Raw genomic sequence first — 24,036 nt, 5'->3', positions numbered from 1 at the left:
GAATAAAGTCTGCACATTCAATCTGGCAACCCTGTTTAGTTGAAATATTACCAAATGCATTTATTCCTCAAAGCCAATTCAAATTCAGAAACTAGTTTTTTTTATTGATGGTGTTCAGCTCTACTGGCCACGGTCATCATCAAACATCAGTGAATGTACAGAGGTTTCATAACTGAATGAATGAATGTGTGTGTGATTCATATGATTCATTCTTTGTTTTCTCTCTCTTTTCAAATTTTTATGAAAGATTTGTTCTTTTTTTTCTCAGGTGTTTCTGTAAAAGTTTTGATTGCAGTTATTTGCACTATTAATTATCCTAGTGCTTATCATTGATCGTTTTTACGTCTTCTGTCTCTCATTGATGAATATTTTCAAATAATGGTGAAAGATATGTGCGACTTTATACATTTAAAATGAGTGCACAAACTTTGTATGTGTCTTTCTTTCCACACAAACACGTTTTAATTGTTTGCATTTCTGCAGCAACGTCAGTCTTTTCTCAGCCTCCTCACATAAAGCTTATAAAACTGCTGTCAGCACATTTACACTGAGATGAGCGCCATTTTTACATCATTAAAATACTGCACAGGGTTCATAGGAATTTAATAGGAATTGGGTTTCTTTTTACACAAATCAAGACACTTATAGTGAGAACTGTGAGATTTGTTAGTAAAACTGTTAGATAACTCAACATAAGAATAACATGAAAAAGGTCTTAAAATTGGGTAACCCGTGAATACATACAGCATAAGCTTTGAAGTTTTATGCCTGTAGCATTATTGTCAAAACATTTGATTGGTTAAAAAAATTATTTTCCATTTCTAATTTTTACTTAAATTCTAATAGTAAATGTGTTGTCTGTTTGTGACACCATAAAAATTTGAATATTAACCACCCAGCTAAATGATAAAAATGATAAAAACATCAAATAAGTTATCAACAATCACTGGGGGCGTGTCAGTTGAAACCACACCCACTTGTGGGAAAGCTGCTCTCTTATCTTTTAAATACCACTACAACCTGAATGGATGCTCACGTTGTGATTTGTGTTAGGGGCAGGCCATGCTCGTTGGCTCCAGTGTGTCATCGAGCCACCATTTCTAAAATGACTTTACACAGACTTTAATAAACTAACAATTCTTTTATTAATCCTTATTTATATACACATTTAATACGCATCTTTACCACTTTTGGACATTGGGTGATGGTTGGATAACAGCCGATGATCAGGGCAGATTATATCCTGACAATTAAAACTTAGAAATGCTGTGTGATTATTTTGAATTGGGTCACAACGACAAAATTGCAGTTTGTACACTCTGCACTTTTAGGATTTCACAACATAAATACTAAAAACTATCTGTAAATGTCATTCTAAGTAATCAAATATCAGTACCGGCGCAGAAATTTTGCATTGATGCATCCCTAAAAATAATGTATTTTGCTTATTTAAAGTAATCTGATTTTTTCTATTAAAGGGGACATGTCACATTATTTTTTTAAGATGTCAAATAAATCTTTGGTGTCAGAGCACATATGTGAAGTTTTAGCTCAAAATACCATATAGATAATATTTTATAACATGTAAATATTTACACTTTGTAGGTGTGTGCAAAAATATACCATTTTGGGTGTGTCACTTGAAATGCAAATGAGCAGATGAAGTGCAAACACTGATCACAATGATGGTGGTTTGAAGCAATGGGAACCCAAGTATAGCACATAAACATGGAAAAAGTCAGATATACTGCATATATATATCAGTGTTCAATGCGTCATTCCCTAAACAGAATGAAGGTCATGAATCAAAATGTATTTGTGTGCAAGTGTGTTTTAATTTTACTGCATATAAGAGTCTGAATCTGCAGTGGAAACATTTTGTTTTGGTTTTATCTATTGGACGTTACATACAGTAGAAGTATGTAATGTGACTGGAGGTGAAAGGTTAAGAGAGAGATTCTTGATGTCATCCAACAAACATCAACCTCTCATTCAAGCCGTCTGCAGGTGTATGGATGAGGAATAATGTTTGAAAAAGAAAAGCAGCTAAAATGCTGTTCTGCGTTTGTCATCTGAATCTAGAAAGTTAAGTTTATGTAAGTTTTTATAAGATTATGAAAACTAATTATTTTTGCCCTTTGAAATGACGTGCACCATACATCACTTACAGCTCGATCAGAAAGGTATAAAGAAAGTAAATTGGGTCATTTTTTATTTTAAGTTGACTTTAAAGACATCAAAAGCTCATTACTGTAGATGAAGTAACAGGTAAGAGTTTAAAGGCTGTGGAGGAATAAACAACACATTGATTATTTACAGCGTTGTAAATTTAAGAGTGATGATGATGTCTATGTGGTTGTTGGCTCACAGGAACTTAACATTGTTAGTTGATGGATGACATCTCCATGAGGTTTTAAGTAATTGTCAGATAAAGTAATGACAGGACTGAGATGAAACTGTTCTCTAAAATTATTACAGTATACACACATTAAAATTGTATATCAGTTATATTCATTTTGGGACTATGAATGATGAAATCTGACTTAATCCATTCTGTTTACTTTTTATCACCACTAGTTTAGTTATCACAGTTATGTTATGGTGCTTTCCACTGGGGGGCTCACTTTTTTTGGGGGGGGGGGGTTTCCACTGTGTATACAGTAGTAACTAGTACCGATACCAGACATGGGGACTTGTGACTTGGTGACTTGGACTCGAGTCGACTCGAGTCGCTATTTTTGTGACTTGTGACTTGACTTGACAAAAAATTAAATACTTGAGACTTGACTCGGACTTGGAAGTTAAAGACTCGGGACTTGACTTGACTTGAGACACAATGACTTGAATGACTTGAGTGTTAATCACATCATGTTTTCAGTTTAAATATAAAATATATAAATTATTTTAAAAAATAAAGTCGACCCAGCTGGAGCGCAGGCTGAGAATGGTGTTGTCATGACTGAATCACGACACTATCATTCGCCATGCCCTCTCGTACCTTACACACACCACGCCCACTTAGATCAGATATCAACATGTCAGCCGGGGGGGTACGGAGGGTCATCGCTTTTGGCTTCAACAAGATGGCAAAAGACGAACAGTGCGTTGCAAGACATGCAACATTAAAATCACAAGCAGCCAGAAGGCAACCTCCAATTTTGGTCGTCATTTAAAGAGCCATTATGCCCAGTAAGTGCTTGTCAATTTGTTAATATCTAAGTTGGTAGTTAGCTAATGTTATAATAGCTAATGTAGCCCTCATCATACTGTGTTGGGGACAAATGTGTGCAAAATAATTTTGATTTATTTTTTAAAATACTTATTTTTATTTTTGAATACTTCTTTTTCAAGTTTGCCACCTGAACACACACACAGAGAAAAATGACTTGATTCTACAATGTTAGGGGCGGTTCACATGTCGCGTCTTTTGCATGCTCAAGTTCGTTATTTGAAATTTAGGTGCACGAACGGAAGAGGTGCGACGCGCTCGTTTTTTCTGGGCACATGTTTGAGAGAGAGAGAGAGAGAGAGAGAAGAAATGTAACAAAGTTTAATGTTGTACGTGAACTGTGTTTGAGAGAGAGGGAGGTGTTCAGAGAGGGGTCTGTTGGATGTTAAGCTGTTATTTGTTTTATGGACTCAATGTGGAAAATTTCAAACACGGTTGGCAGAAGTGAAAAATAAATAATTTATGAAGTTACAATTTTGTTTGATTCCAAGATGTATTTTACTGAACATGAGTATTTACAATGCAAATCCAAATTATTGTAATTTACTGATAGTTACTTACTGTATATCTTGTCCTTTCACTTTATTAAGATCAGATTCTGCAGGTAAAATTAAAATAATAAGGTGACTTGACTTGGACTTGACTTGACCTACTACAGGACTTGACATGACTTGACTTGACATAGCCTGTGACTCGACTTGACTTGACTTGCCCAATAAAAAAATACTTGGGACTTACTTGAGACTTGAAGGTTCAGACTTGAGACTTACTTGAGACTTGCACATGTGTGACTTGGTCCCATCTCTGACCGATACCACCTCGGTTTAGGTTCCAAGCGAGCTGTACCGTTACAATAATGTGACGTGATCACAGTTTATTAAGAGGAAATCCTGAAAAATGTAAAAGTCTTATTATAAGGGATCAAATATTCAATTATCTTTAATGTCAGAAGTCCGAGTGTGCTTCAAATAAATACATTTCTGATTTGAAGTTTTCTGGTTTGAAATGAGCAGTTCTGTCTTACAAAAATACTAAAACATCCCAAATTAACTTATGTTTGGTGGCCAGCCACCAACTCACAGTGGCCCTCATTTATCAAAAGTACGTACACCAAATTTCCAGCGTACACCTGGCGTACACCCAAAACCACGGTGACTTTGAGATTTATCAATATGGACGTTGGCGTACGGCACGCTCAAATCCTACGCCTGCTCAGGAGGTGGTGTACGCACATTTTGAGTTAGTGCAGAAATGCGCAAACACTTCCTAACACCCCAAAACGAACTGACAAACGAAAATATATGATATATTATGACCCACTGTAGAAAAACAAAAACATAGTAATTATAAACTTCAGTGTTTATTTTTATGCAACATGTACTTCAATGTTTAATTTGTGAGACTTTACCGAAGCATTTGATTTGTAGGCATATTCCTTCAGTTGAGAGCCTGGGCGCTTTACCTGACGTTTCAGGGCAAAGCATGTGAGCGGATCGGAGCGGAGCCTTGAGCGGTGCGGTAATATTACCATCAAAGCGCTTCTCTAAAAATTCTGCTCGCTCAGCACCGCTCGTTGAACCCAGAACGCCCTTTAATAATTTGCTAGTTCGAGAATCTGTAAAAACGTCTAGCAATAAGTTATGGAATTCAAGCCTTCTATAAATGTAAAGTAAAAATCAAAGTTAAGATTGGACAGGAAGAAAACATTGAAAAGAAGTGCGGAGAGACTGTAAAAGTCAGCAAATATTCATCCTGGAATCTGAAGCTGCACATTGAAAGAAAACATGGTAATAATGCATCAAAAGTAGCTAGTTACATACCATTTGATGATAAATAAATAGCTACACATGAATAAGGTAAAATGCTTGTGTTGAATGGAGCCATAAATCCGATCATGATGACATGCGGACAAAATCATGGCCACGAATTATCTTTTATGCTACATATGGACACTTCTTTTTCTTATTTAGTTTAAAGTATGGCCATAAATATAAAATTCGTTCCCAATATTCAACAGTTTGTTCCTTGGAATTAATTATTATAATATTTCGTAATTACTATTACAATTATTATTACTTCAAATTATGAATTAGTCTAGTAAAACATGTGGATGTCGTGGAAACAAATTGTTAATTTGAATTATATCCGGAGCTCCGTATCAAACTGGATCTTAGCTAACAAACAACTGTATGTAAATACAGAAAAACACACTACAAAAGTTACTACATCATTTTAAAATATTATTTTAAAAAAACTTAACCGAACCATTAAGCAGACATATAATTTAGATGTAGGCAACATTAAATAATAATAATAATAATAATAAATAATTATTCTTCTAAATATCAATTAAGCGTCATTAATAATAAAAATAATAATACAAATTTTACAAAACGTCATGCAATTATTAATGTGTTTTTAAGCCCGCTCTTTAAACTCCCAAATAAAACAATTTTGTTTCTTTCCACTTCCCTGGTTTCTCGTCTTTGCCGTCTTCCATGTGTCAATGTCGTAAAATGAGGGCGTGGGGGAGGTGGAGACTTGAATTTATATGGGCGTGTTATTCTAATGACGATCGTTTTCAGCCGCCGCATTTATGAAGGGCAGATATTGCGTACACCTGAATTTCAGAGGTACGCACAGCTTCATAAATCAGGCGGTGAGAGGAGTGTAAGCATAATCTTACGCCAACATATACGCCCGTTTCTACGCAAGAATGATAAATAAGGGCCAATGTTCCTACTCTTTGCTTGTGTTCACTCGTATACATCGGTGATGGGATGAAGGTGAGTAAATTATGAAAAAACTTTATTCTTTCACAACTTTTCACAAGTTCATAGTGGGTCTGTCTGGAGGGTGTAGCCATCCTTTTCTGAAATATCACTGTTTTTAATCTCATGTTTACCTGACATATAGCAGGGGCTTCATGCACCAGTTTATTTAAGTGGGCACATTGTGCACATCTCACAGAAGTTTATGCATAAACAGACATTATAAGAAATATTACAGAGCGTTCAGTCTTTTGCTTGGCATTCCCACCTACATTTCTAACAATCTGAGCCCTACTGCATTCATGTGAAAACCACCAAAATAAATGTGTTGAATAACTTTCCTGTCAAATACTTTATATGTGTTCTGTGTAATAACTTTTAATAACTGCGTTATGTTATAAAATCGATGTAATTTTAAATCCATCGAGTATATAAACAATGAAAATGACAACAAGCATGTGAATGATTTTAATGTTCAACAATGCATAAGCAATAATGCTGTAATCTACACTTTTTGTTTATTTTTAACTTTTAAATTTAAATGTAAATATTAAAAACTTATATAAAAATGTTTATATAAAGTTATTAAAGGAACGCATTTTTGCACAGAATTGTATCTTATATGTGACGAGCATGTGATTTTGTGCCTCCATGAACTCAATGAATCTAGAAATCTAATAATATAACGGCACATTTTGAACCATATATTTTTTACACAGTAGAGGTTAACTGCACATTACCGGACTGCGATTTGGAAATCTTGTGTTTAATTCTTCAGATTGCAAAATGCAGTAGCAAGGAGGAGCCTGCAACCGTGCTGAGATGCTGATGACATCAGTGACTGCACTGTTGGGTCTGCAGCGCCTTCCTCATGAATAACATGTAAAACGGCAAAAGTCTCAGAAAAGTGACCCGGTTGCCGCACAGAACTGATACTTTTGTGCATGTAAAACCAACACAAAGACCAAAAAGTTACGAATGAATGGATGTTTCTTGATTTTGAGTTTGTATGCAAAATCTATTTGGCCCCCAAAAAAGGATTTTTTAATGTGCATGATGCCTCTGCATAGAGTAAAAGATCATCATGCGGTATATATTTTTATCATTTGCCCTGAGATTTACCTTTACAACTTGTAATGTTTTAGTGGTTACCATCTTAATGTACTTGTTGACAATCAGATGCTTAGAATTAAACTAGAGGAGGTTTCTTGCTGCCATTACTTTGTCGATTTGACATCACATTCTTCATAGAAACATGGAGCCCATTGCTGGGTTTAATATAATCATAAAACGAACCGGTTGTTAACTCAAGAACCTATTTGACCAATTCAGACGGCTTTATGAGCAGATGGTGAACTGGCTTTGTGAAATGGATCAGATGATTTATTGAATAGATTTAACTCATGATGCACCGATGTTTCGGACTATAATCAGTATTGGCAGATAAACGCAATTTTTCCCACTATCGGACCCCAGTAGATAGTTTTAAATGATAATGATAATCAGGACAGATAATAATCTGACAATCACAAGGGGCAGAGAAGCGCATCAGAACTCAAACTGTGTAATTATTTTGAATTGAGTCACAATGAGATTTGCAGTTTGTATGCACTTTGAAAACTATCGGTATCAGCAGAAGTCATTCTAAGTAATCGAATATTGGCATCGGCGCCGGAATTTTGTATCGGTGCATTCTTAAATTCACATTGTTATTAAATGCACTATAGGTATAATTCTTCAGGTGAAAAGTGTGTGCGTGCCTGCGTGCATGTACATGTGTGTGATTGTGTGCCTGCGTACGTGTGTGTGTTTGTTTGTGTGCATTTCCCTTTCATTTCCTGTTGTCTCTGGCAATGAAGGAAACAGACTGTGCCGGCTAAATAATTCAAGACTCTCTCTTTTCTCCTGCTTTTGTTCCCCGGCGTCACGCTCTGCAGCTTTTTATACCACACTTTCTTCTCACATTGTGCCTGCTCAGTTTCATGGATTGTTGAGCATCATCTCAATTTTCTCTCAGGGTTACTTTCTGAAAAAAATAGGTCAAGTGAGGAAGAACTTTTTGTCAGAAGGGCTATGGTTAAGGAACCGTGTACTGAAAAAAATTAGGGGAGAACCGGTGCGAAAATAATGCAGGATAAAAGTAACAAAGCAATTTTTTCCAAGCCCTGACTATATTTGCATTCCAAACTATGACAGCATCTTTAGCACGCAACCCTTGACAGAGCTGACAAGTATTGCATTAGTTTGTTATTGTTTACCACAGGTAGGTCCGGAAAGCCCATGGTAAGTAAAATCCTAAAGCGGTCATTTTTTTTTAAATAACACATTGTGGTTTCAGGTGTTACAGTACTGATCAATCTAAAGGTTATTTAGTGCTGTAACACATCCTGAAGTTTGCCTTCTCATGCTTAATGTTGGTAAAGAGACAATAGGTTTGGGTTGGTGCTTTATTCTCTATGATATACAGTGAGGAAAATAAGTATTTGAACACCATGCTATTTTGCTAGTTCTCCCACACCCCCAAAGCATGATGCTACCACTCCCATGCTTCACAGTAGGGATGGTGTTCTTGCGATGGTACTCATCATTCTTCTTCCTCCAAACACGTTTAGTGAAATTATGACCAAAAAATTATATTTTGGTGTCATCTGACCACATGACTTTCTCCCATGACTCCTCTGGATTATCCAAATGCTCATTGGCAAACTTAAGACGGGCCTGGACATGTGCTGGTTTAAGAAGGGGAACCTTCCGTACCATGCATGATTTCAAACCATGACGTCTTAGTGTATTACCAACAGTAACCTTGGAAATGGTGGTCCCAGCTCTCTTCAGGTCATTGACCAGCTCCTCCCGTGTAGTTCTGGGCTGATTTCTCACCTTTCTTAGGATCATCAGAAGGTGAGATCTTGCATGGAGTCCCAGTGCGAGGGAGATTGATAGTCATGTTTAGCTTCTTCCATTTTCTAACGATTTCTCCAACAGTGGACCCTTTTTCACCAAGCTGCTTGGCAATTTCCTCGTAGCCCTTTCCAGCCTTGTGGAGGTGTACAATTTTGTCGCTAGTGTCTTTGGACAGCTCTTCGGTCTTGGTCATGTAAGTAGTTGGATTCTTACTGATTGTATGGGGTGGACAGGTGTCTTTATGCAGCTAACAGGTGCATCTAATTTAGGATAATAAATGAAGTGGAGGTGGACATTTTAAAGGCAGACTAACAGACCTTTGAGGGTCAGAATTCTAGCTGATAGACAGGTGTTCAAATACTTATTTGTAACTGTATCATATAAATGGTTAAAAATATATATATTGTAAAATTCATATATTGTGATTTCTGTATTTTTTTTTTAGATTATGTCTCTCACAGTGGACATGCACCTACGATGACAATTTCAGACCCCTCCATGATTTCTAAGTGGGAGAACTTGCAAAATAGCAGGGTGTTCAAATACTTTTCCTCACTATAATTACCAAATAATTTGAGAAATTCTGTTCTCAGGCCAAATTTATAAATACAATTCCCAGTCAACATCTATAAATTGTTACTCAAACTTTTCACATTGATTTAAATGTTTAGCATTGTTACTGTGGAAAAGTTCTCAGTTATGTCTGTACAAAAACATTAAATTATAAAAAATATAATCAAATATCATGCATCAAGATGTGCTTTTTCAAGCATAATTGTGTTGCTCTATAAATGACTCGATGAGAGAATTGGCTGATTTACAAGAAAGAGTTTGTCATTACAGTCTTCAGTTTATCTTTATCCTCAAGCTTCATGTCTCAGTTTGTTTTAGTGATGAAGTTACAGTAGATGATCGATAGGTTTTGGATTTGTAAGGAAGTCTGGTTTCAGGTTTTTCATCCATCATTGGAAGTCATTGGTGCATCTTTGTGTTTCATCTGTCTTCCTGTTTCATCTGATTTGAGTGGTGATGATGAATTAGGTTTTGTATAAATTACCTGACAAAACTCAATTTAACAAAGTTCTGAACTTACTATGAAACCTCCATAACTATTTCTTGCCTGTCATAAGTTTAAGATAGACATTTTATTAGAAAGCAGTAAGTTTATTTCATCACGTACGGCTATCTAGAGGTCATTGTGTTTTATTATAGTTCATACAGAGGCCGGTTTAATTCATTTAATTGAAACACTGAACGATGTGTTGTCTTTTTTGTTTTTTCTGAGCTGAAATCTTTGTTGTATAATTTTAAGATTAACCCAATCTGTATGTTTATTAGATTTAAGTACATCCTCTATGGTGACCATTTTAAGAAATGACAAATGATGTTAGTGGTAAGTAAACCGTTATTTTTCTTCTCTTGCTACTTTCAGGTTTATTGTGTAATAAAAATATAAGAAGTTTATGAAGTAATAAAAATGCATAACCTGAATTGTTTATTCAACTCCATTGGTTCATCTTAATGCACTATTATTTGTCTTCACCGTTCTGTGATGTGAAGTTTGTCTCATCAGTTAATCACTGTTGTGTATTTCTGCACCACGTTTCTCATCATTTAACTCTGATTCAAAAATATTCACACTTATTTTCACACATCTTTGACTGTTTTTGCAGCTCAGAGGAAACGCAGCACCTAACAACATGAATACTAAAGCTTTTCCTGTCATTTCATCAGCTCTAGTGATGCAATCTGATAAAACAAACACAACCGTGCCGTGATGTGTCAGGAGAAATCTAAACAACACATATCGACAGAAGCCTCCAATACGAATCACAGAGTTTTAATCTGTACATACTGTACTCTATACTGTACTCACTATCAGCATCTGCATACTAACAAGACGCCTCAGGCCAGATCTCATCTTCTGTCTCTTTAAAGGTGAAGTTATTTCAGCAAACAATGCTTGCTTTTAAACAGATTTTCTATTTAGACTCAGATTTTCAGAGGATCAAGATTTCACTTGTAAGTATTTGTCTGTCTCCTTAGTGACATTTAAAAGGGCTTTATGATAAAATTCATGTACGTCACAAATATTTCATTATATTATAATAGATGTTTGCCACTATCCATGTTATGCTATGACATCACAGTGACTTTAGGGTGTCAAATCATCACGACCAGTACTCGAATTGAATAAAGTCTTATGGGGGTCCACACCAAACCCAAAATGGCAACACATTACTACCTTTAAACACAAATGTATGATTTATGTAATACTTCCAAAATATTTCCCCAAATATTTTCATTTAAAGGCTGAAAACTAATTCATAAATCAATTCAAAATATAAAGTTTGACTAGATACTGTAGGACGTTAATGTGTTAGGCCTGTAAGGGCTGTTTACGTTTGATGACACGCAGAGCAAATAGCGCGTTTGGCTAAATTGCATGCGCCAGCACGCTACAGCGCAACATCGATACAAGGAATCCAAAATGTACAGACTTAAACTAGATCAGAATTTACCTTTATAACAAATAAAAAATAAAATAAAGTCAGAAGTATGCAGAACAAATGTGTGCGCAATGCCTGAAGTGCAGGGGAACAAAACACAAGTCACAAAATAGTTAAATCAGATCACCCTGAGTTATCTATAAATAAATAAAAATAAAGAAATTATTAAAATAACGAAAGTCTAGCCAGAATTGCTAGCTTTTTCTTTTTTTAGCTACAGAAACAAAGAGACAACTGTCTGCTTCGCAATGATTTATTAATTTGGAAACCTCTTACCATATGGACGTGTAGGCCTGTCACGGGGGTTATTGGATTTATTCACGCACTTTAAAAAATATTTATTGAAAGTTACTTTTTCATAATTTATTTGCACAGTATTATCATCATGATAATAGGCTGTATATTAATATATTGAGAGAAAGCTGTTATATGTGAAATCAATTGATTGATCGTCATTGATTTCATAACATAACATTGATTCGACTGTAATCAAGCTTCTCCTATGGAAGCATTGAATCTTCGACTATTCAGGGTCACCCCTAGTTTTGTTATTGTTGTATAGTAAGATTGTTCAGAGCTCTGTACGTTGCTCACTATAGCTGTAGTTTTTGTGCTTGTATTACCAAGATGTTTGTTTTGTTTATAACACACCTTAATTAAACCTTAAGAAACATACCAAAGCTATATGTATTTTCTAACAAGGGGAATAATATGCATTCAAGTGATTGCCCCCTCTTGGTATTTTTAGATACGCCCTCATCATCGATTGGCTGGCGCTTGCACTGGTGAAGTGGCGCTAAGCAAGCATGCACTTAGCAGTGGGCATTCACATGTTTAAATACATTTATTACTGTAAATAATTCATTCACAAAATGTACTACATCCTAACAGATTTGTCAGATATTTACTAAAACAAAAATATCTGAGGAACCCTAATGCCTTATGAGGGTCCCGGATCCTCCCAGCCCCCCCCCTCAATTTGAGCACTGATCACGACACTAATGCCTCAGGTGATTGGCTATTTTTTCCTGATGTGTTTAAATGAAAATATTTCACTTATTATTATTATTATTAATGAATTATTTGACAGCAATTAAAGATAGGCTAGAGAATTTCATAGAGCAAGCTAGCTTTAAAAGCATAAGATCTCACCTTCCAGTCTCCTCCAAAAATACGTGCACTCTGCTTTAGCTGTTTCTTGATCCAGACGTTTTTTTCTTCATAGCCTTTTCTAACACTGTCTTTGGTTTTTACTTCAATCTCTTATGTAATATTTTGTTGATTCATGAGAAATGTTAGGTAGCTGCTGTTTGCCCTCTCGCTTGTTCTGCAAGGCATAATGTAACATACAGGTTTATTAATACTGGATTAATGAAAGTTTGTTTTTCATCCTTTGTCTCTGAGCAATTGTTTCTCATTTTATAACTGACCAGGTTTAGCTTCAGGAACCTGCACATTAACTCTGCATAATTTTGTGCATAACTGCTTTTTATTATTTGCCTCAATCTTTTTCCCCTGATGTCTGTGACCCCCATCAGTGCCGACCTGTAACCCACCAATGAAACTACATCTAGCTCTTTCTCCCTCCATCCGTATTTTTCCATCTGGACCAAACAGTTTGGTTATATTTTAAACACAGTCATAAAATGAAGCGAGACTTTTTCAAACAGACGGGCATCTCCATCAGCACCTAGATGTGGGCTTTGTGCCCGTGGGCTCTGTGACAGTAATGAGAGAACTGAACGATCGGCTGTTAGCTGCTGGCAGAACTGCAAACATTTTCAGATCCTCCATCAACCGTCTGCTGAGCTTCATCTTCAACCTGTGTTTTCACTGAAACCCTCCAGATTCATTGACTATTATAATGTTGATATGCAGCAGGTTGATCTATGCGTCTGCAACCAAACTCAAGCCTTGAATATGTTAGTGCCACCATACACACACCACGCATCTTCAGCTATATCATTTCCCCTAAATTGTTTTTTGTTTGTTCCCTGTCTTCTCTATCCCTATCACATTTCTGGTAATTACAACTTTATATGCATTGTTTGTGTAATGGGCACAAGGTATGTGTGTGTGTGTGTGTGTGTGTGTGTGTGTGTATGTATATATGCATATAAGTGTATACAAATTTCCTCTTCCCCTTCTCCTCATCTCTCTAAATTTAATTTGTTCTTTTACAAACAGGCAGTTCAATGTATATGCATTGGAAAACATATAGAGATATACACCTAACACTATTTCACACACACTCCACACACAATTACATATATATATATCACTTTTGTTTTGATGGTATTGTCGAATAATGTTTTGTCTACTGTATTTCCTGTATTTTTCAGCATAAGATGCAGATAATGTCAGGGATTATTTTAACAATTTCCAAACTGATATCACAAACATCACGTGTCATTACATAAAAATATTTGACGCTCCTGTTTAGCTCAGTGCTAGAGCATTGCGTTAGCCGCGCAAAAGGTCATGAGTTTGAACCCATGTTACACACTTTGATACTTTGTAATGCACCGCAAGTCACTTTGGTTAAAAGCGCCTGCTGAATGCATAAATAAATATTGATCAGAATTGCTTTATTAATCAATATTTAGCATATTTGGATAGTTTGGATACTATAATGTTTGGATAGAACATAACACAAGATAAATGTTCTATCAAAATAAGTATTAGTTTAAAACACAGCTTTTGCTGTATCATCTTTAAGCCTTTATTCGTCTTCCAGAATAATTACTGTTGCGCTTCGTTAATTTTTAATTGAGGTCGCTGATTTAATCCTGGAGGCCATTGAGGTCTTACAAGACCACGACTGAATCTGTCATCTGTATTATCATCAGCTCATAATGTTAAACTTTGACTCTCTTATTGCTTTTTAATATGACACTAATCACTTTTGTGTAATTGATTATGTGCTGTATAATTGTTAGTGTGTGTAGTAAAGTCTTGACTCCATTTTCTTCATATTATAGGACTTATACACTCACCTAAAGGATTATTAAGAACACCTGTTCAATTTCTCATTAATGCAATTATCTAATCAACCAATCACATGGCAGTTGCTTCAATGCATTTAGGGGTGTGGTCCTAGTCAAGACAATCTCCTGAACTCCAAACTGAAGGTCAGAATGGGAACGAAAGGTGATTTAAGCAATTTTGAGCGTGGCATGGTTGTTGGTGTCAGACGGGCCGGTCTGAGTATTTCACTATCTGCTCAGTTACTGGGATTTTCACGCACAACCATTTCTAGGGTTTCCAAAGAATGGTATGAAAAGGGAAAAACATCCAGTATGCGGAAGTCCTGCAGGCGAAAATGCCTTGTTGATGCTAGAGGTCAGAGGAGAATGGGCCGACTGATTCAAGCTGATAGAAGAGCAACTTTGACTGAAATAACCACTCGTTACAACCGAGGTATGCAGCAAAGCATTTATTTGTGAAGCCACAACACACACAACCTTGAGGCAGATGGGCTACAACAGCAGAAGACCCCACCGTGTATCACTCATCTCCACTACAAATAGGAAAAAGAGGCTACAATTTGCACGAGCGCACCAAAATGTTACCTGGTCTGATGAGTCTGGATTTCTGTTAAAAACGTTCAGATGGTAGAGTCAGAATTTGCCATAAACAGAATGAGAACATGGATCCATCATGCCTTCTTACCACTGTGCAGGCTGCTGGTGGTGGTGTAATGGTGTGGGGGATGTTTTCTTGGCACACTTTAGGCCCCTTAGTGCCAATTGGGCATCATTTAAATGCCACGGCCTACCTGAGCATTGTTTCTGACCATGTCCATCCCTTTATGACCATCATGAACCCATCCTCTGATGGCTACTTCCAGCAGGATAATGCACCATGTCACAAAGCTTGAATCATTTCAAATTGGTTTCTTGAACATGATAATGAGTTCACTGTACTAAAATGGCCCCCACAGTCACCAGATCTCAACCCAATAGAGCATCTTTGGGTTGTGGTGGAACTGGAGCTTCATGCCCTGGATGTGCATCCCACAAATCTTTATCAACTGCAAGATGCTATCCTATCAATATGGGCCAACATTTCTAAAGAATGCTTTCAGCCATGTAGAATTAAGGCAGTTCTGAAGGCGAAAGGGTGTCAAACACAGTATTAGTATGGTGTTCCTAATAATCCTTTAGGTGAGTGTATATGCATATATACATGCATTAGGGCTTACTGTGTTGGCAAAAATGATTAAACCTGACAGATCTAAAAAAAAAAATATTGGCATTTTTTTTGCCTCCAAAGCATGATTTTATTTCATAATTATGGTTGCTTTGAGCACAACAATCAGATAAAGTTTTTATCCAACTTTTACAACAATGACAGCAGCACATCTCTCTGGCATACTGTCAATATATTTCCTCAGATCTTCAATAGTAATGTTATCCCATTCCAAAGGCTTTCCTTTGAATGTGCAATTTATTTTCCAGCTCGTCTTAAATTTGCCCGATGGGGTTAAGGTCCGAACTTTGAGGGTGCTAGTAAAGAAAATGACCTAAATCTCCTTATGATGGCATTTTGCTTTATAGTATAGAGCCATCATAAGTAGATTTAGGTCATTTTTTATGGATGTAATTTTGTTAAATATGTACATTTCAGAGCAGATACATAAATGCAAAGATATTTGAATTTTGTCAAGGTTGAACCATTTAAGTAGGTTTACCATATATTTGTAATGGTTCTTGTCTTGTTCATTGTTCATGTCTTTTATTTTGATATTGTTCATTGTCATGGTTGTCTCTAGTTTCCCTGTTCCCTGATGTGTCATGTTCTGATTGGTTCCTTGCTTGTACATATATAGCCATCATGTTTCCATTGTCTTTTGTCAAGCTTTAATGTTGTTACATTGTTCTGCTGTTTGGTGAGTTAGTCGTGCCGTGCTGTGCCATGTTTGTTTTTTTCATGTTCGTGTGTTTTACTTAATAAATACTGCACTTGGGTTCTGTAAACTCGCCTCTCAGTGGAGTTTTATGACAATATTTCAGGCCTTCTGGTTAGCTCCAGTCAGAATATAATCACCCGTGTCACAGTAAAATGATATTATACAGAGATGAATCTGTGAAATGATAATGCAATAACTGTTATTTTGTTTCATTCAGGGATGTCATTGATAATTAGGTCTCTTATGATATATGACAGCCCGAGGAACACCGAAGCCAGAAGGTCCTGATCTCAGACCAGTTACTCTTATTAGAAAAGCAAATCCAATTTGCACAGCTAAGCCGCAGTACTGGACGTAATGGGATGCCGTGTCGAGTGGAGCTCAGGTAATGACAGTAATGACAATTCTGTACTAGTAATTTGCATGTAAATAGGCGTCTTTATATGGAGCACGCTGGTGCGAAGTGTAACAATGTGATTACATGTTTCTTCACCACACGAGCTGCTCTTTCTAATCTAATGAACGGTATGTGTTGGACCTGTGGGGCACAATTATGATTCAGGACAGAGAAGACTGAGACATCTATACATGCTCTCAATAGACAGAGAAATTGGCCTCTTTGTGCTGGAAAGCACTTACGCCAGACGGCAGTCTTATTAACAATACATCTCCTATATCACTGCTATTATTTTACAGACTGATTAGAGAAAAGATGATTTGTGGTTAGAAAAGATTAATCAGGGCAGTTCAGGAAACGACAATGTTTTTAAGAGATTAAACACAGAATAGCCCACACAAGTACTTTTTAAAATCCTTAAAATGTTTATGAGAACAGAAACACATTGCATGAAGCAGGATATTTGATTTGTACACAATCATCACAGTGTTTGTGGTTTTGATAAAAACCCTAAAAAAAAATTAGCCGCTTAACAGAAATATTTAACAACAAAAAAACATACACTGACACAGAAGTTCGGATTGGTGTGGTATGTGTAAGGTATAAGTGTTGTTGTCATTATTATTATTATCATTATCATTATCATATTATTATTATTTATATGATTAATATTATTGTTGTTGTTCAAATTAATTACAAAATGTTAATATCATCACCATCCTTTCATATAATATTATAGTTGTTGTTGTTATTATTATTACTATTAAATATTATAATTATTAAGTTATTATTATGGGCATTAGAAAATATTCCTGTAATCATAACAATCTTTAGAATTATTATTGCTATTACTATCTTTATTGTACATACTATTATTACATAATATACATATAATTTATACGTAATTTAATCTCTGTATTATTATCCGTTTAATTTATTATTATTATTATTATTATTATTATTATTGCTTATTATCATTGCTTTTTAACAATATCATCACCACAATTGCAATTGTTTTGTTTTGTTTTGTTTTGTTGTTTTGTGTACTGTTTATTTGTATGTTGTATGTTTTGTACTTATAAAAAAATGAAAAAAGTATACAAACACAAACTTTTATTTTGTATGCGATTAATCACGATTAATTGTTTGACAGCCCTAATGCCAAGATAATGCACATGTATATTAAATGTATAGTCACTTTGAACAAATGTATCTGCAAAATGTATAAATGTAAGTGAATGTATTAAAATATAAATATTGCTTTAGGAAAAATAAAAACCTATTAATACTAAAATATCTATGTATATATTTAACAGTGATATACAGTAACATAGTTTTCATGATAAACCAGTAGGTATTTCATCTAATTCATGCAGTGATGCTATTATATCATTGCACATGCAGTGTTGACATATACGGTGTGCAGAACAATTGCAGTCGCTGTTTTCATTCAGTTTGATGTAAATGAATGCTGTATAATGCTTTTACCTTTCAGCTCCACACAATCGGTGAGAGAAACGGCACAAGTAATAATGCCCATTATACCGGCCCGAGAGATCATTTGTTTCTGTAAGTGGGTTTTGTATGGTGTAATTAGAAGGCATTATGTGGACTCAATTAAAGATTATTAGCTCAGCTTGGGCTTGACTCATCACGTCCCTGCGAATTTAACCCATGAAGGAGTTTAGGGTTAGTGTTAACTGGATTGCACTGGTGTTGTAGTTTAAAATTAGCTGTAAGAAAATATCCAGCACACTTCATCATCAGTATCACAGAATGTATTGGTTTCATTATAGATAAAGTGTTTAAACCCAGCATGTGGTTTGTTCTGCTATGGCAGACATTAATTTTCTATTGTTCTGTACAGTATGGTTCATACAGAACAGGACAGGGATGAGGAGGAGGTTTAACCAGCTACTGAAACCATGTGACCCTCTCTCAGTCAGACTCTATTGAAGCAGGACTGAACGCTGCCTGCTGGGTATTTTAATGAAAGGTTGGTGTATTGAACACACAGGGCTGACTGAAGCAGATGCGTCCTTTTCTTCAGTCGTTCCTGAGGTCAGTGCAAAAATATCTACACTGGATGACAAAAAAAACAAACATGTAAGCCACAGCACTACACAGAGAAACCAATATGTTTGTGTGCAGACAGAAATTTAAAAGCATGATTGTTGGTAAGCTAAACATCAATGACTGTATTATACATTGTCAAAAACATTATCAGAAAATGGTCCCAAGGCAGAACCCTTTAAAAGGTCCTTATTTACAGATACATGTACAGATACAGTATACTTTTGGTACAAATATTAACCTTTAAGGTACTAATACTGTAAGTATCTCTGAGGTACTAATTTTTGAAAGGATAGGCATCTAGTGACAGGTAGGGGCCATTTTCCGCAAACAAAATCTGATAGTGAAAAAATAAATAAATAATAATGTAATAAAATAAAATAATAATAAACAAATAAAATGAATGAATAAATAAATAAACAAACAAACAAACAAACAAACAAACAAATAAATAAATACATAAAATAATTATTAATAAATAAATTAGAAGTAAATTCAATAGAACTGTTAAATGTAAAAGTAAAATTAACAAACCATGGGAAATTCTTATAAAAAAAAAATATTGCTGTTGGCTAAAGAAACTTGGACTGCACATAATAATAATAAAATAATATAAATCACATGATTGCTTTTATGTTCAAATTGACTTTTATTGGCAAGAAGCCGTATCTTTATTTACAAAAGAGAAAATTATGGAAATTTTAGCTCAAATTTATATTTAATATGGTCATGTACTAAGTAAATAATGTAATAAACTCTATAAACTCTCTCAGGTTTATCTCAGGTTTATTTGGCAATAATGATAATCCAACTGTAACCTAATCATTACACCTGACAGTACAGTAGCAACATCTTTCATTTAAAACAATAATTTGTAAACAGTATATAAACAGAAATATTCACATAGTTTTGAAGTCATATATCAGAATCATTTTTATATTATATTCTTCTCTACCAAACATAAAGGAGGACACACATCTAATGTTCTGATTATTATGAACATGCAGATGTTCATTCACAGGAGAAGCAGATAACTGTAAGCATTGCATTAAAAGCACAAAGATCACAGATTTGATGTTAACACTCTGGGGTCAACGGTGGCGCGGGCGCCGCAAACTCTTTATTTTTCAATCACTCCGCAAAGAGACTTAAATTACTCTGCTGATTTTTGACATACAGATATGATTTATACATCATTTCAAACGTTAAAGTGTCTAGTTTTTTTCTGTCCACTCCCAATAAAAACAGAATGTTGTGCTTTTCGCAAAATTAAGAAAATAAACATGATGCACGTTCTGTTCTCTCTCCCTCAGTGAAGTCCTTTCAGAAACGCGTCAGAAAAATAAACTGTAACTTAACGAATACTTGGTGTAGAAACAAAAGATAAATGTCTACATAATGCTTGGAATGTCTCCTTTTAAATGATATAAGTGAAATTGAAAACAGATATTGTCATTCGGTGTAAACTGTATGAGAAGGAGGAGAAGTACCGTATTTCGCCAGTTACCTCATTATCTGTAATGAGATCGGATCGCCACACCCCCGCGCCATTGAAGTGAATGAGCAGAAACATCCATATGCATGACTCGTGCCTCCTGCAGTCAATGGATATGCAATCCACAATCCAGTCTCTCCATTCCTTGTTGTTCCATCCGATTGCACCAAACATGACATAAATCCTTATTTCCTTGCGTATGTGTGTCAGTATCTCCAGACGCGAGTGTTTTCTTTGTTCTTCCGTCAAACAGTTCACGCGATTGGAACGCACATACACAAACACGCGAGTCAGGAAACTCGACGCGCTTTTTGGTATTCTTATATAATGCGCGATTCCAAACAGTACAATCCTTATTTAGTTGCGTCTAAGCGCATATCTCCGCACAGCAAGTTTATTAAACACAGGATCACTCGCGTGTGCACACATTCACTGCTTTCATGATCAACACGTGAGGTAATGGCGGCGGTTGTAAACAAACATTGATACGTTTACCACGCGTGTCCCTTGTTGTGTTTCTACTATAATGATTACAAATACACAAATAAGAGTCCAGACAACGATAGGCAATTGTTCTTTTGAGCTTTTTACTGCACAAAAGTAAACCTCTCGCTGGCCAACCAAACACTAACCCTGGGTTGAAGTGTGTTCATGTTAAGATGGCCAAACAGTATCTTTACCATGATTAAGCTACTATGGTTTTTAAAAGGTAACTTATACTTTTGAAATTAATAGAAAATATTTCAATAGAAATATATATAAATATATATAATGTGTGTGTGTTTGTATTTACATTATATTGAAAAGTAAACCTTATCATGGTTTTACTACAGAGAAAGTTATTCCTGTTGAACATACACACAAGGCTCATTAGTGGCTCATTATTCAACTCTTTTGTCTCTCAGCTGTCAATCACTGATTATTCAGGAGCTTTCCCGCCTCCATGCATACAGCCTTTCCCAAGCAAAAGTGTCTTAGAAATTGTAAATCAATATCTTGCTTTATGTGATTGAGTAGGCCATATGATTTTCACATCATTTTGAAGAAAAAACTCTAGACAACTAGATCCAGTTTGGAAAGTCTTGGGAAAACATGTTTAGAATGAGTTTTGTGGAGTTATATCAGTGACTTAAAAATTTTGCTTTTTCAAAAACCACGCATAAACATTTTTCTCTCAAAAATACAAACATGTACATACATGTTGATTATATGATATTGTAGCCCAGTTTGTGATGAACACGGTGTTATGAGACTTTTGCCATTAATATGTTTTTAAGCAACTGAAAAAAGCACAAATGTCAGTGCATGTCAAAACTTCCCAAGGGCCCTAAAAACCCCTTAGACCCCAGAGGGTTAAAATGTAAAGCTTGAAGCACTGTAAGTCATTTTGGATAAAAGCATCTGCCAAACAGTGACATCCGGTGACTTCTCCTCCGAGGGGCGCGGATTCAAAATATGTGTTTGGAGTGTTGTGTGAACCATTTGCATCATGCATCTTGTCAAAATATGTGCCTGCTGCACACGCGTCAAAAGAGTTTATGATGAAAGAGACGCTCACGTTCACAAAATACTCGCAAGAAACTAACTTAACACTAAACTCTTATTACACATGAGATTAAGTGAGTATCTGGCAAACGCAAGCATCTCTTTTATCATAAACCCCTTTGAAATGTCTGCGGTAGGCTCGTACTTTTGTCACAGGAGTGACGATCTTTTAGGCGGAACCAAAAATTGGGAAGTTTTGGTTCCGCCCGGATGTTTCCGCCCGGACCGGTAAGAGAAAACACCGGACATCCGGTGGCGTCGCGAACGCTGTAATCAGCCAAACTACACACAGCTGGGAGCTATTAAGAGGAGCGCCGGGTGATTGGAGGAGAACGTCTCGGTTACGGATGTAACCCTCGTTCCCTGAAGGAGGGAACGGAGACGTCACGTCGTGACCGACGAATTGGTAACTCGCTTAGAGAGACCAATCTGCTTCGAATACTACTAAAACGCCAATGAACTTGGCATTGAGATATTTGCATAATGCTGGCGCCGCCCCGCCAGGTGCGTATATAAGCAGCAGGTGCAAATAAGGAAATTAGCTTCTTTTTCGCTGAGAAAGCCGGAAAGTGTGACCGGCCGTAACAGCAGGTGGCAGCACCTGTGGCGACGGGACGTGACGTCTCCGTTCCCTCCTTCAGGGAACGAGGGTTACATCCGTAACCGAGACGTTCCCTTTCAGTCGGTCACTACGACGTCACGTCGTGACCGACGAATTGGGAATCCCTATCAAAACGCCACTAGGGGCTGACCTCTTCCAGTGACTGCGTAAAAGCCCTCCGGTTCCACTTAAGGAGGAGGAGGTAGGTTTTAAGGCAGAAGGCCGGGCACTAGATGTTCCTTTAACCCCACAGAAGTGCCAGCGACTGGGAAGCGCCCTACCTGAGCGGGATAGGAACGCTGCGGAAGCCACCGCCCGTCTTAAGGGCTAATGGTGGGCGAAAGTCAGCCGTAGTTGAGGAATAAAGACAGCCGTGGCTGTGTAAGCAAAGCAGTGCTCTGCTAAGGGAAACGTGGGCTGGTAGGATTAACCCCACGGAAAAATACTCACAAAGGAACCCGGTGGGACACAATGTGGAGCCCGAGCCAGACACGTAGGTTCGCGAGGATACAGCTAGTGAAAGGCTGACAGCCAATGCTCCGCAACAAAGGCTGCCAGGGCAGCGGAGGAAGAACAATTCAAACCATTACGCATTTTTGTTCTGAAGGCCTTCCATACTGACACAGTTATGAAGCATCAGTTGGAGGCTGCAAGCCGACCTGTGAGACTGTTCTCCGTGCTCCCCCTGGTGAGGAAAGAACACGAGAGGATACAGGCTCAATACGAACACTGTAAAATCTAATGAACGTATTAGGTGTCGCCCAACCAGCAGCTCTACAGATGTCTGTTAGCGAGGAACCACGAGCTAGAGCCCAAGATGAGGCAACGCTCCGTGTGGAGTGCGCTCTCAAATTAAAGGGGCAAGGAATACCCTGAAGATTATAAGCCAGGGCGATAGTATCAACTATCCAATGAGACATCCTCTGCTTAGTGACAGCTTTCCCTTTCTGCTGGCCACCATAACAAACAAAGAGCTGGTCTGAGGTCCTGAGGCTTTGCGTGCGATCCACGTAGAGTCGCAGTGCGCGTACGGGGCACAACAAAGCCATGGTTGGGTCTGCGTCCTCCGGAGGCAGCGCTTGCAAGCTCACCACTTGGTCTCTGAAAGGAGTCGTGGGAACTTTGGGCACGTAGCCTGGTCTGGGCCTCAATGTTACGCTTGAGGCAGCAGGACCAAACTGAAGGCACGAGTCGTCAACAGAGAATGCATGTAAATCCCCTACTCTCTTCACTGAGGCCAATGCTAGCAGGGTCAGAGCTTTCATTGATAAAAGCTTCAGACTCACAGACTGCAAAGGCTCGAACGGGGGGGCCTGAAGGGCTTTCAGCACCATGGACAGGTCCCAGGGAGGAATAGAAGGAGGGCGCGAGGGGTTTAGCCTACGAGCGCCTCTTAGAAATCTAACAACCAAATCATGCTGGCCAACTGTTCTGCCGTTAATAAGTGAGTGATGAGCAGAAATAGCAGCGATATCAACTTTAATGGTGGAGGGTGACAGCCTACCGTCTAACCTATGTTGAAGATATAAAAGCACGGTGTTAATAGGGCATTCTCTGGGGTCCTCGCGTTGCGAAGAGCACCAGAAGACGAAAAGGTTC

The sequence above is a fragment of the Paramisgurnus dabryanus genome, chromosome 13, assembly GCF_030506205.2.
Source record: "Paramisgurnus dabryanus chromosome 13, PD_genome_1.1, whole genome shotgun sequence".
In the NCBI taxonomy this organism is placed as follows: domain Eukaryota; kingdom Metazoa; phylum Chordata; class Actinopteri; order Cypriniformes; family Cobitidae; genus Paramisgurnus; species Paramisgurnus dabryanus.
Note: the sequence above shows the minus strand (reverse complement) of the source record.